At 35.1% G+C, this 13,982-nt stretch overlaps 1 pseudogene; it reads right to left on the bottom strand.

The window, feature by feature from the left end:
• The window catches only part of LOC115305145, a 38,928-nt pseudogene that overhangs the window by 21,304 nt on the left and 3,642 nt on the right, over positions 1–13,982 (bottom strand).

Raw genomic sequence — 13,982 nt, 5'->3', positions numbered from 1 at the left:
GAAATAATCCAGGCAGAGAAGGACAGAAACCATATGTTTGCACTCATAGGTCTAACAGGAAAACAGGAGAAACCTAATGGAGGACCAGGGGGAGGGGAAGAGGGAAACAGAGTTGGGAAGAGAGAGGGATGCAAAACTTGAGAGACTATTGAATGCTGAAAATGAACTGAAGGTTGAAGGGGAAGGGGGAGGGGGGAAAGAGGTGGTGGTGATGGAGAAGGGCACTTGTGGGGAAGAGCACTGGGTGTTGTATGGAAATCAATTTGACAATAAAATATTTAAAAAAAAATAAATCCAGTACTACAAAGGCAGTCCATTCAACTATGGTGATAATGATGATAAGGGAAGAATAGGAGGAGGAAGAGGAAGAAGAGGAGAACAACAACAATAACAACAACAGGAAGAATGAGGAGGAAAAGAAGAGGAAGTTGTAGTAATTGCCTGGATATAGAAGAAGGCAACAAAAAAGCTAGAAGTCCAAAATTTGACCTATTTGGAAACCCCAAATTTACTAAAATAATTTATAACACCAACAAAAAGGTATAATTGCACTGATTGATGTTTATGCCTCTACAGTGTAGGTTCAGAATTTACATTGGCTGAAATGAACCAACTGGCAAACCTTAAGAGTCTTAATTGATACTGGGGCTCAAGTTACATTTGTACCTGGACTTTCACTAATATAAGGTGCCCCCTCTTCTCTTGGAGGAGTTACCAAATATAAAAGTCTCACCTTAACTGTTGGCACTGTAACTTTGCCTAATTTTCCCCACAGCCATAACACCTATTATCTATCCTAAAATAACCCATAGTGAGACAGGGCATGACCATTCTGACCCAAAGCATAGTATATTTAAATAGTTAAGCTGTTACTTATTAATCAGCTTGACAAAATGGGATCTGTTATAGACCTCCCTTTGCCACCCTCAACCCAGTTAAAATAGTTAATATGATTCAATATAAATTAAATTGGGCCTTTAAGTATTGAAAACCATAATACGCAATTTTGACAAGGGATGGTTTTCCCAACCATTTCATCAATTTACAGCATCATTTGGCCTGATCTTAAACTTAGAATGAATGAATGGCGATTCATTATGGATTATCGCAACTTTTATGCTGTGGTTTCCTCCATTAAGACACCCATGTTCAATATTGTTGAATACACTGACTCCATCCAATCAGAAACTGGTGAACACTTTGCAGTTACAGATTTGGCTAATATTTTCTGTTCACTGCCTATTTCAATATCCCATAAGCTGCAGGTTGCCTTTATGTTCAGAGAAATATCAGGTACTTTTACCTGAATACCCATGGAGCATCTCAGCAGCCTGCTATCTCATACAATCTTTGTAGGAAAGAATTTAATCCCATTCAGCTTTCTCCAGTAGCACAGGTATTACATCACATCAACGAGATCATTCTCCATGGATTCATCTGGCAGATTAATTCAGGGCATACAAAAAAAATCACAAAGGAGTTTTACCAAAACATGGGCCGTTGACCTACCCATAGTACAAAGCCCAGTCATCTTGTTTAATTCCTGAAAATTATTGATCAGTCCAGTGTTGCTCCATCACGGACACTGTCAAGAAACAAATATTTATCTACTCAGTATAGCAATGTTAACACAAGCCAAACATCTCTCAGGCCTTCTTATTTTATAAGTTTTTCTTAAATCCATTTATGCTGTGACTTGCAAAACATCCCATGTTGATGGAGGTACCTTACTATAAAAGGCTCTAGAACCCATCCAAATGGCAATACCGTAGGCACTCCCTGTAATGTCTCCCAAGCACTCATTCACTGTAGAATCTTCAGCAATATCCTCTAATGCCTCTTCTGGATTGACCCTAATGCAACAAATTTCCTTTGTACTTCTGGAACATAAAATTCCAATGGATGTCTGTGGTACATACCTTTAGAGCATCAGTTGTTGGCTGCATACTGAGCTTACCTAGGTTCTGTGCTTATAGCTAGCTGCTCATTAGGCCTGCAGTCATGAAAGCAGCACTCTGAATATTTGGTTCCACCACCAAGGTCTCCCTCATAAAATGAAAAGTATACCTATAAGATAGAACTAAATCTGGGCCTTCTGACGTATTCTGCATGTGGGGGAATGACCTTCTCTCTAGTCCTTTGTCACATAAATGGTACCAGAGGAGGTCAGTCCCTCTCCCACCCCTCTACCTGGACAGCCTGTTTCGATTAAATGGATAAATAGTATAGCAAAGGCAACTTTTATACTTTACATGTGGCGGAACATTCTCATACACAGTGGAGCTTGCTGGAGCTGATAGATTTCATTTTTTAACAAGAATATCTCTAACCAATGACAGAACCCAAAAGCTAGCACCATTGACTGATTTTCAGACAGTTATCTTAGCATTAGACTGGCCCCATCTGTATGTTTTCTTTGTTCATTGTCAAATGGTCTTGTCATGTGGTCCAGCAACAACAATTCTTTATCCAATGTTGCTGCCTTTGGGAAACAGAATTCTTGTTAACAGCACTCACAGATATGCACAATAAAATTCAAAGTCACACTTGTCTTTACCCACACTAAAATCACTATACAAGGCCTCATCAACACTTTCTAAGTATAGACATGATTGATGGTAAACAGGGCCCTCCTTGGACTTCTCAAAATATGTGTTTTTGGGTTCTTAAACAATACGTACACTGGAACTCTTACCTCCCTGTCAGCACTGGGCTACAGGTCTCACAGGGCAACACTATGTGTTAAGCAGGTTCAAATTCAATCAAATGAAACTTAGTGCATGTTAGTCATCAGGCATTGAAGTGAATTATAAAAGAGTCCAGCTCCTTTTTTGATATTTTATGGTTGACAGCTTTTAAGCCCTACCACTCCTGTTCACCTTCTCAACATCTGGGTAATCTTATAAGGTAGCCTGGATGCTTTCTCCTTTGGCACCGATGGTGAATTGAAATCATGCAAGGTTTGTGGGAAATGTTGAGCCAAGGCCACCCTAACAACCATAAAAGAGGAGCCCATCTCCTTTCCCTATTCCCTAAAGATATTTTGGGACCACATTTGGATGCCACATTGCTTTTCCTAGAAAGACTTACTATGTCACGAATACTATTTTTACACCCTTCTGATGAATACATGTCATCTGGTGGCATGTTAACATTGAACTAAATTTTGATTAGGGTGATCCATTCTGCTTTAATGGAGTGGTTACAATAGAAATACTGTGCATCAAATGTCATTCTTCCTAATTATGCAGAGAAACAAAATTGGTTTCCTCAAAAATATCTAAGGCAGCAACAACAATGGTTATCTGATTATCACAATTACAATGAGTCCACATCACTGAAAAACTGATAGTTGTTATGGATAAATACTCTTTTTGCCCAAAGAGATAAAATAAGTTGTTTAATAACAAAAACAATGACTACAATAACAAAAGAGCATTATTGTTCTTGTCTGAGCCACAAAAAATATACTTAGTAGAGAAGAAATAGTTTGTTGGTGTCTTGTTCTACATTATTAAAATGGTTGACTTATTTTAATGCTTACTTTGGTTCTAAGTACATTATAAAAAATTTTGGAAGCATTCACTTTCTTCTTTCGAATTATTGTATACAAATAATAATACTTGAACAGTAGTTTCTATTAATATGTTTCTGATCCTTAGAAGTAAGCATATCATTTGCATGTCTATCTTTAGAAACATTTCCATCCCCCAGTTTATCATTAATCAACTGGTACCCATGAGAGTCTGACAGCAAAAAAGAAAAGAAAAATGTCAGATGAAATTCGTTTTCAACAATAGAGAAAACACAATGCAGCCTATAATATCAAGACCATATTTTGGTAGTTTAGAATGTTTTGAGTCACAAATCGGGGTAAGAAAAATGCCTCCATCCCTACCTGAGGAGTCTCAAAGTGCAGTGATCAATGTCATTTTCCTGTTTTTATCTCTTCCCCTACTATGTCAGAAACGTGTGGTGCTTTGATATGTCCCCAAAGATAGCCCAGTTGTTTCTGTTTTTGTTTCTGTTTTTTGTATGACCATGATGAGGAAGAAACATTATTTCTTGTCTGAGTCTTATTTGAATATTATTGCTTATGTGAGTCTTAATTGTTTGAGTCCCTTGAGAATGGAATTCAGGATTCCTCAGTTTTTCCTAGAGCCTCTTCTTCCTAGAGTCATTGAACTTCTCATACTGTAGTGAAGTTCTAGAGCTGAATCTCATTAGAACTTAAATTTGTTTGCTGCTGCACTGTTGGTTGGGTCCTACACCTACTGCAGCAGTTGAAACTTATAACCACAAATGCAAGATGAAGTCCTGGGTAGGCTTCCCACTCAGAACATTTCCTCTGCCGCTGGTGTGAAATGTTGCTTACACTTACAGGAGTGTTTCAAGGTATGAAATAATATAGATCCCCCCCACTTTGGGATAATGTTGAGCCAAGTGACACCCCATGCCCACTGACTTAAAATCCCAATATTAAAAACAACAAAACCAAAAAGATCTGCCACACTGCCATGTTTTCTGAGTAAAGTCTGTCCACTGAATGGATTAGGTGAGCTCTCTGACCTAAAATAACCATCCTGTTCTCTACTCAGTGCAGTAGCATCCTGCCTGTTCCATCTCGTTCTCCTCCTAGAGTGATTTGTTTTCTTAATTATGTGGGTCAGTTATCTTCCCACTATAGTAGGATTATAAATACCTAGAATCTCAGGAAGAAATGGTAAGATCATGTAGTCTTCCACTCCAAGGAGACCTCTTGTCTCTTCAAAATTCTCCATATTTACCCAAGACATTTTGATATCCTTTAAACAAAAATTTAAATAATATTAGCAGTAGTTCTTTCAGTGAATAGGCATTTAAACTCCATCAATTCAACTGGATTTCACTTTTCAACCACATTAGAGAATGCCTCAAAAATAAGCAGTCAAGGATATTGTTTATACATTGAAATTATTAACATGGATTTTTGAGTTCTGAAAATATTGTTTTACTCAGTATTATTTATTGAGTAAATAGAAAAAATTTTTAAATTATTTTTATGGCTATATTCTCTAGGAAATTTTGTGATTTGTATGCAAAATTTTCAGACATTTTTAATTAACTATAAATTGTCTGGATTCCAGGCTACAGGGTAACATTAATTTTAATAAAACCAATATTATAGGATATATGATTCTTAAGAAAAAAATAATTTACTTTTTTTGGTGGCAATGAATATATTTAAAGTTTATGTTACCTACATGTGTGAGACAGTCAACAAAGTTGATTTCCATGAAAAATATCCAGTTAAAATCTTTTTTTCCTATTTACATGATGTCAATTGGCTTTAACTGTTTAACTTACATGTATATTATGCAGTAGACTGTTTTAGAACATGTTCTGAGTGAAATACTTTCAGTAATTTTATTTTCCTATCATTGTTTGAGGTAACTAAAAAGAAAAATCTGAATTTTTAGTCAAATATAGCACTGTAAATTAGAATTAGGAATACCATGTAGTCTATAACACTTTTGATCTTCCACTATAATTGTGGATACATTAGAAGCTAGTATATTTTTAATACCCTGGAAGTTTAAGCTTATAATTAAGAACCATATCCACAGGAAACATTGTTATTAGTTTTGCATGTAAGACAAATTAGTTGGTCAGAAACAAATACTTGAAATATTTTCAAATATGACCTGTTTTTCTTTATTAAGTTACTCAAATCTAATACCTACTCTGTATTTATCTTATTTCTGTATCCTTAGAAGATCAATTATTTTGCTATTATGATAGTATAAATAAGTGCTATACATTGGCATATCTATCTGGTGACATTCTTAGTATTGTAAACATTAGTATGTGTGTATGTATGTGTATATATATGTGTTTTGTATATTTATACTTTTACCTATAAAATTATAAATTTGTATCTAGTGAAAATGTATATTCTGTGTAAAATAAGACAGTATTGCTAAAGTTTTTCTATTTATGGTTTCCTTTGGATAGAATTCCATTAGAAAGATTTTAGTATTTCTTTTAAATTTTTTTAATGTTGATTTATTTTTGGGAGAGAGAGACAGAGTGTGCATGGGGAAAGGGCAAAGAGAGAGAGGGAGACAGAATATGAAATAGGCGCCAGGTTCCACATTGACAGCACAGAGTCTGATGCGGAGCTTGAACCCACGAGCTGTGAGATCATGACCTGAGCTGAAGTAGGACGACACTTAAAAACTAAGCTGCCCAGGAGCCCCAAGATGTTAATATTTCTGCATTCATTCATGCTGTGTGCATGGCCTATCTCCACTCATTCTACTGCAATGTGTATTCCTCCATGAAAATTTCTCCAGGATCCTCATTTGGAATAAACCATCCTCCATCTTTAAATATACAACAGGACATCTTTATCTTTATTGTAGAATATTGTGTTCCTTCTAGTTATCTTGTTGTGTACATGCCTATAAATCATACTGTGAACCATGGACTATGGTTTGTTCAGCTTTGAATTCCTCACATTAATCAATACACTAGTTCACTGCCCATAGTAAATAATTCCTAATAGTTGAGTTGAAATCAGAGCCAATGGTACAACTGTTTTTAAGATTGTCTTAAACTTGAATAAAAGTAACCAGCATTTCTGTAGAAAGGCTCATTACAATTGCATTTCAGTTTCAAACAGGGACGCTCATAAACATAAGAGCATATTTTACCACATTAATTTATCTTCATTGGGTAGGGAAAAATAGTAGAAGGTAGGAGGTGAGAGCACTTACTAATATAATCTGCATATATTTTGGCTCCTTATTCTCAAAGTAAAGTTTTTACAAGGCTCAATATAATTGTCATTTCATCTGAAAAGTACCTCATTGTTATATGATGGCAAAAAACATTAGCTATTATGAGACCTAGGAGAGTTAATTGTAGCTGTTTATGTCTTTCTACATCTCACATTAATATTACTATTAAAGCCTTTATCATTACTTCCAGTTTATTTTTTTCTGAGATCTTCAGAGATAAAGAGTGCCTTTATCTCTCAGTTTCCAGTACTTAACACAACACATGGTCCATTCTCTATGTTCAGTATATATTTGTACAATAAATGTATAGCCCTATTTGAGTCAGAAGACTGCCACTTGCAATTGTAGGACTCATGCTACTCCCTGATAAATGTTGCCATTGCATGTGGCTTTAAAAAGCTGTACATTTATTATAAATGGCAAAACAATATTGTCAATAGATTGATTTTCACTCTTGAAGACATTGCTAAAAGTATAAATAAGAGTTAGGTGATAAGTATTTATAAGATTATTACAGTAATGATTTGGTTTGACAGATGATGAGTTAAAACTGTCATCTTTATTCTACTAAATGCTTCTCAGATGAATTTAAAGAGGAAGTAGCTGCTATTGTTTTTTGAGCCATGAACAGTAAAGTTAACATTAGTTATATAAAAAAATTGAACAGAGAAAATCCCTGCTATTTCACTAAATTTTCATTGCAAAACCAGAATATTATTAACAATAATATGTCTTTATTGGTGATAAAGTTGACGGTAATGACAGTTTGCTCATGCTAATTCCGCAATTTCCTAGAGGGCTGGTTTGTAGCCTATTCCTTGTTTTTAGAAGAAAACAGTGAGGTAAATTCTTTGTCCATGTTAGAGAGCTAGGCCAGGATTTGAACCTGTCTTTATCTTTCTATGATGCCTGTGGTAGATTCGCACTGAACATTGTTAATGCTGACTTATATTGAGTACCTTACATCTGATTTCTCAACATGCTTTAGTTTGGAAACAGGGTCTATTATTATTCAATGATCTTACTATTCCTCATCGCCATAAACTTACTGAAATGATGCCTTGTGTTTTATTTTCTAAAAGAGCTTTACATAGCAAAAATGCCCACCTTACTTTTAAAAGATCATTCCTGATTTTCTCATTTGGATGTGAAATACTTAGTTATTTGCATGTTTATATGATTCCTTCCCCCAGAACATAAGTTTCTAGATCCAGGAATTATCTCTTGTCAGTCTTTGTAGCCACTGTGTTACTTGACATAATAAGAGTAGTAATAAATTGCATTTGCAGATCCCTTTGCAGTTTATTAAGTATTTACAAAGAGTCTTGATAATGTAAAGAATAATTTTATCAAAATTAGAGCTTTTCAAACTGATAGGTCCTGTATCTGAAATGGTATGCATATTGAATCCACTCATCAGGTGAAGAATTGAAGTGATTAACTTCTAAGGCATCTCCCCCAATTTTCTACAGCTCAATCCTCATGACAACTTTGTGAAGCAAGCAGAAAAGCCATTTAAAAGACATATTTAAGGAAAAAGGCGTATTTTTTCTACTGGATTATTAATACCCTAGACACCAAAATATGAGTGCCTCAGAGATGCCTAAATCTCTGATTAGGATATTTATGTAGATTGTCTAGTGATTGCTTTTGCCAATCATCTAGAATAGTGATTCTCACATTATTACTATGGAGTCAAAGGACCTGGTGTGATGCACAGGGAATGGGAGCAGAAAGCTCCAAGACCCCCACTAATTAACAGAAGTGTAACCTTATTATATGTTGGAGTTGTTGGCAAAATATTTTATTTGAAAAAAAAGTTTCCTCAAGGAAAATGAAAAAAAGAAGGAAAGAGGAGGGAGAGAAGGGGAGAGAAAGGGGGGGAAAGGAAAAGGAGAAAGAGAAGAAAAAAAAAGGATAAAGGATAGAAGGGAAGAAAGAATGGGGGGATGGGGGATGGGAGATGGATTTTTATGCACTGATCTAAGGACTTAAAGGCATAAGGGAGGAGAAAAGCTCTTATAAGTTTACCTGAAAAGTACTGAGTGCAGAATTCATACATATAGTTGGGGTAAACATGTAAAGAAGGAGACAAAAAAGCCCACATAGGAGATACTTATATACTTACACTGACTTTTTGCTGATACATGAAATGATAGGGAACATATCTTTTACTGGGCAATCATTTTTAAGCATAATGTGCTAAGGACAGGGACAGAGTGGGGGAGCTGAGAGCTAATTACCGTTTCTGACTGCTTATTCATTGTCAGAAAAGAAATGGGTATGTAGTACTTCCTTTCTTCTACCTGTTAAAAATCTATGTTCTGAGGATGTGTCAGAAATTCAACTCCCTGAATTCGAGCAAAGAAATAAAATACTCTGGCCTTTAAAATGTTCTCTTATTTTTGAGCGACAAGACATTTCCTTTCGTTACTTTATCATAGCTTTATATTCCTTAGGTTTATTATACAGGAATTTAACTTTTTAATCATTTTTAGTGGGACTGTAGTTCTCCTGGGTATAGTCAGGGAACAGGCACATTCACCCTGTACGGGAGGTTAGAAGTTAGGGAGCTGACAGAAAAGTGAAGCGTGAACTGTAGTATTAACCAGACCCAGGACCACATGACTGAAACAAGCCTGGTTTGTATGACCTCCGAAGAGAAAGTCAGCTGGACCTGAATGCCTGCCACAAGCAACATAGCACTGTGGTTGGGAACTTGTTTTCTGGAGCAAGACGGTCTGTGCTCCTTAATTCTAATACATATCCGCTACTTAACCACTCAGGGCTCAATATCACCATTTACAGAATGAGGATTATGAACTATTTCCTTGATAGATTTGTTGATTTAATGAAAAAATCCCTGTAAGCAGCTTCAAATAATACCTGAGTACATACCAAATGCTCAGAAAATGTCGGTTGATATTGTTATCATGGGCTCCATCAGTACAAATAAATGGACATTTAAAATAATAGCACCCATTTTTCTTCAGGCATATTCCAATGAGAAAGTGGAGATGAAGATTTTATCATAGGACCTGAGAAATGTTAATTATTCTTAAAAGTTTACCATTATTGTTACTATAATAATCTGATTCTACTCTTGATGTTTGGCAGCTTTTATGGCAAACTGTTCCGTTTCTGCCCCACGTCCCAGCGAGCTGATAATAAAGCCCTCGTGCTAATCCCTGTAGCGACAGCAGGACATCCAAGCTCAAAACCTGTCCAGGAATGCTCGCCCTGGGTCTCCTCCCTACTCACCGTAAAAGCTGAAAACCAATCTTCTTCCTCTACTTTCTTAAATAATTTTAAGAACAACTTATTAAGTGTGTCTTTTTCTTCCCAGAAACATTTTTCATGTAAGTAAAACAACAACAACAACAAAACCTTTCATACTCTATTGGTATATGTGGGGCATCCGGAGTCTGCACATCCTAACCACATTTTCAGTGGACGTCCATCCTGCCTCCACAGAGAAGCAGCCTCGTGAGTCACGTGACCACTTAGCTCACGTGAAGTGAGACTATTTTATGACGTATGGTATGTATCTGAAATACTCAAAGCATATTGAAGGAGAGAAAAATTAGTGTAATGCCACAGAATACTTTTTTAGCAGTTTTAGGTAGCAAATTTGATGAAGTATCATTGGAGTTCTTTGTAAATCATAAGGAGGAAACTGTTTCATGAATCTTTTTTTATCCTCCCTTTCTGGTTAAAAAATTTTTTTGTGATTATAATGCATATATTCAAGGGTTTTTTCTTTTATCTTATTTTTCTTTTTGCTTCTCTTTTTATTATTATGTATGTGTACTCCTTCATGTCTATTATAGTCCATTAATATGGACTATGTTACTTCAAATTTAATTTTCATAAAGTTGTTCTCACTAACCGATTTATCTTTATAGTTTCCCTGTATCCATTTTTTTAAATGTTTTTATTTTATTTCTTTTGAGAGAGAATGAGCACGAGGAGGAGCAGAGAGTAAGGGAGAGAGAGTGTCCCAAACAGGTTCTGCAGTGTCAGTGCGGAGCCTGATGCAGTGCTTGATCCTATAGCCATGAGATCATGACCTGAGCTGAAATCAAGAGTTAGTCCCTCAAACGACTGAGCCACCCAGCTCCACCCCTAGTTTGTTTGTTTGTTTGTTTTTGTTTTTTTAAGTAGGATTCAAGCTCAGCATGGAGCCCAATATGGGGCTTGAACTCATGACCCTGAGATCAAGACCTGAGCTGAGATCAAGAGTGAGATGCTTAATTGACTGAGCCACCAAGGTGCCCAAGTTTTGTTTTGTTTTGTTTTGTTTTTTAAAATAGAGTTACATTCTGGTTTATTAATGCTCCTTTTCATTCAATTTTTACTGTGTTTCTCTTCTATAATAGGTTTCATATTGCTCATTTGAAACATGTTATTACAATAACTTTATGTAAAACATGTTGAGATTTTGTTCTTACACTTTCAAGTCTTTGTCTTGGCATCTGATAATCAACTTATAAGTTATGTCATCCATAAACAAACTTCACATATCCTTTTATGGTATGCTTATTCATTTGTATATCCAGATTCCACTCATACACCTTTCTTCAGAGACTTAAGTTATTTTTCATAAAAATGGATTTTTATTCTTCAAGAATAAATAAAAGATTCATAAATCTATATAGCCTTTATTTCAAAGGACATTACTACTGATCACCATTATTTGGAGCCACTACTCTTAAATAGTCATTACTGATGACAAGGAAGTAAACCTGAACAAAATCAATAGACTTGAGTACATTTGTGTATATGTTGTTACCTACCCCGTTTTGCTTAGTTGGAACATTTGAAAATGAAAATGCTGTTTTTATTCCAATAGTAATTAAACAAAAAGGATTTAAAACTGTGATTCTTTGAGTTTTTTAAAGTTTTTAATTCTGTAACTTTATAGGTTTTAGGTATTTTACATTATCATTCACTTTAATATATATTTTGTTCTTATTTTATACTTAATAAGTGGGAAAGTGAAAATTTCCAAAAGCCAATGATTAGCATGAAATGGTGATCTTTAGTCTATAGTTTTATCGTCATTTGTGTTTTTCTTTATATCGAGTACATTTTCCATCCGTGACTCAATTTGGGCTTCATAGCACCTTGTTGATCCTCATACTGAATTCTATAATAAAAGTGACTTGAAATTTTTCTGGGGTGAAATGAATTTATATGCACATTATTTATTCTCTACCACAAAAACAGAAGAAATGGTTACAAATTCCATTTTTGTCATTGTTAACTTCATTCAGTCACAGTAGCACTGTTCATTCTTAGCCTAGCCCTTTGCTCCCGAACTGTCATTGCATCTTTTCCCCCTTCTCACAAAGTGGTTAAATTTAAGCTCAATTTAAGAATGCATGAAAATTTGTTTCAACCTCTCAACATTTTAACATTGTTTTGTTAGTTCCTCTCACTCATAACATGTTAGTTGAAATGAAATGATGTGTTGTGGTAACATGGACAAGTTTGTGTAGAATGGATAGAGTGTTTCTAGAATTTCTGTATACTTACGACCTCTTCATAGGAAGGTCCTAGGAATAAAAAATGCCGGGAAACTGACTGAAGTTGAGAGGTATTATAAAGGTGGGGTGTGAAATAGGGCATTATGTCATCGATATTTATATTTTCTATTGATTTATTTCATTAAGGTATAACTTAGATACAGTGAAATATATAGATCTTAAGTGTAAGTTCAATGAGTTCAAATGTGTATAATGATATAACTAAAACATTTCTCAAGATGTAAATTTTTCTCCGGTAAAAGTTTGCTCACACCACTTATTTATCAGTCCCAATCCCCAGCCCCACCCATGTCAGGAAACCTCTCTTTTAATTTTGCTCAGCACTTAGATAAAATTTTCTGTCTTAGGGAAAGTTCAGTAAGCCCAATACCTCTAATAGAAATATCTTGAAATTGGTGAGGTTACCAGTTCATGAGATTTGTTTATAATCTTGGTTTTCTTGCATAATATTTGCTAAGATTCTAGTTACATTGTTTCAGCTTAATGTGCTTTATTTTTTGAAGATCTATAAACTGTTATCTTCTGCATATTCCAATCTTGGAAGGCAGTATATGGGAATTTGGCAGTTCAAAATCAGACTATATATACTCTGGGACCTTTCCCAGAGGGTCAGACCATTGGCATATGTGTGAAATAAGAAGCATTATATACTAGGTGTTTGTCCAACTATGGTTCATGGACAGTCTGACAGGATTATAGACCACATTTATTAAAATTCAAATTCCTGGGCCTCATTTGTAGACTCACTTAATGAGAAACTCTAAGAACTAGGAACACTGCTCTTTTTTTAAAAAGTGGTCATCTGAAGTAATTTGTATACACAAATATTGACTCATACAAAATTATTTAGTCTCTCGGAGTTTTGATGAACTAATCAGAGCTTATCCGTGGTTCTTAAATGAGGTAGGAAGCCCTCAAGACAATCTCTGGCATACAGTAGAACATAACATATGTTTTCCAGTTTTGCTATTGTTACGTTTTTTGTTACAAACACCCCCTGATAAAATCCTTGAATGTTCTTTCATTGTTTTGGTGAAAAAAAAAAATAAAGTCCATAACATGATCTGGACCCTACATCTCTCTTTACCCACATCTCTAGATAAAACAATCTTACTTTCTAAGCTCTGTCCCTGTCTGTTACTTTTCATTTATTTGAACCGGCCATATTTCCTGCCAGTACAGGGCATCTATAAATGCTGTTCTAGTACCTGGGACACTTTTTCTCTGTTCTCTGGACATACCAGTTCAAATGCTATTTCCTCAAGGTTCCCTGAGCACACCTCCTCCAAATAAGTCAAATATCTTTTTTTTCCCAGTAAGTATCACTAATTATGTAGTCCTCTGAAACTATTGCTCTTTATATTTTAAAGCATTTATCATAATGCCAGTTTTATACTTGTATGATTATATGAATGGATAGATACTATGTCTAGTTTTGTGAACTACTGATAAGTAGTAGATGATTTAAAAAATAAGAGACTGAGGTGCTTTTTGACTAGTCAGGTTTGTTTTGTTTGTTTGTCTTAAATTAAGGAACCAAAAGACTCATATTATTTTCTTGTTTATGTCATCTTTTATTACAGCCTATGACTATACTTACATACATTAAATCATTACAAAATTCAGATTATAAGACACCCAAGTCTTCCAA

Source organism: Suricata suricatta, chromosome 10 (assembly GCF_006229205.1).
Source record: "Suricata suricatta isolate VVHF042 chromosome 10, meerkat_22Aug2017_6uvM2_HiC, whole genome shotgun sequence".
NCBI classification, from domain to species: Eukaryota; Metazoa; Chordata; class Mammalia; order Carnivora; family Herpestidae; genus Suricata; species Suricata suricatta.
The sequence above is the reverse complement of the archived record's forward strand: the minus strand, read 5'-3'. Positions and strand labels throughout refer to the sequence as shown.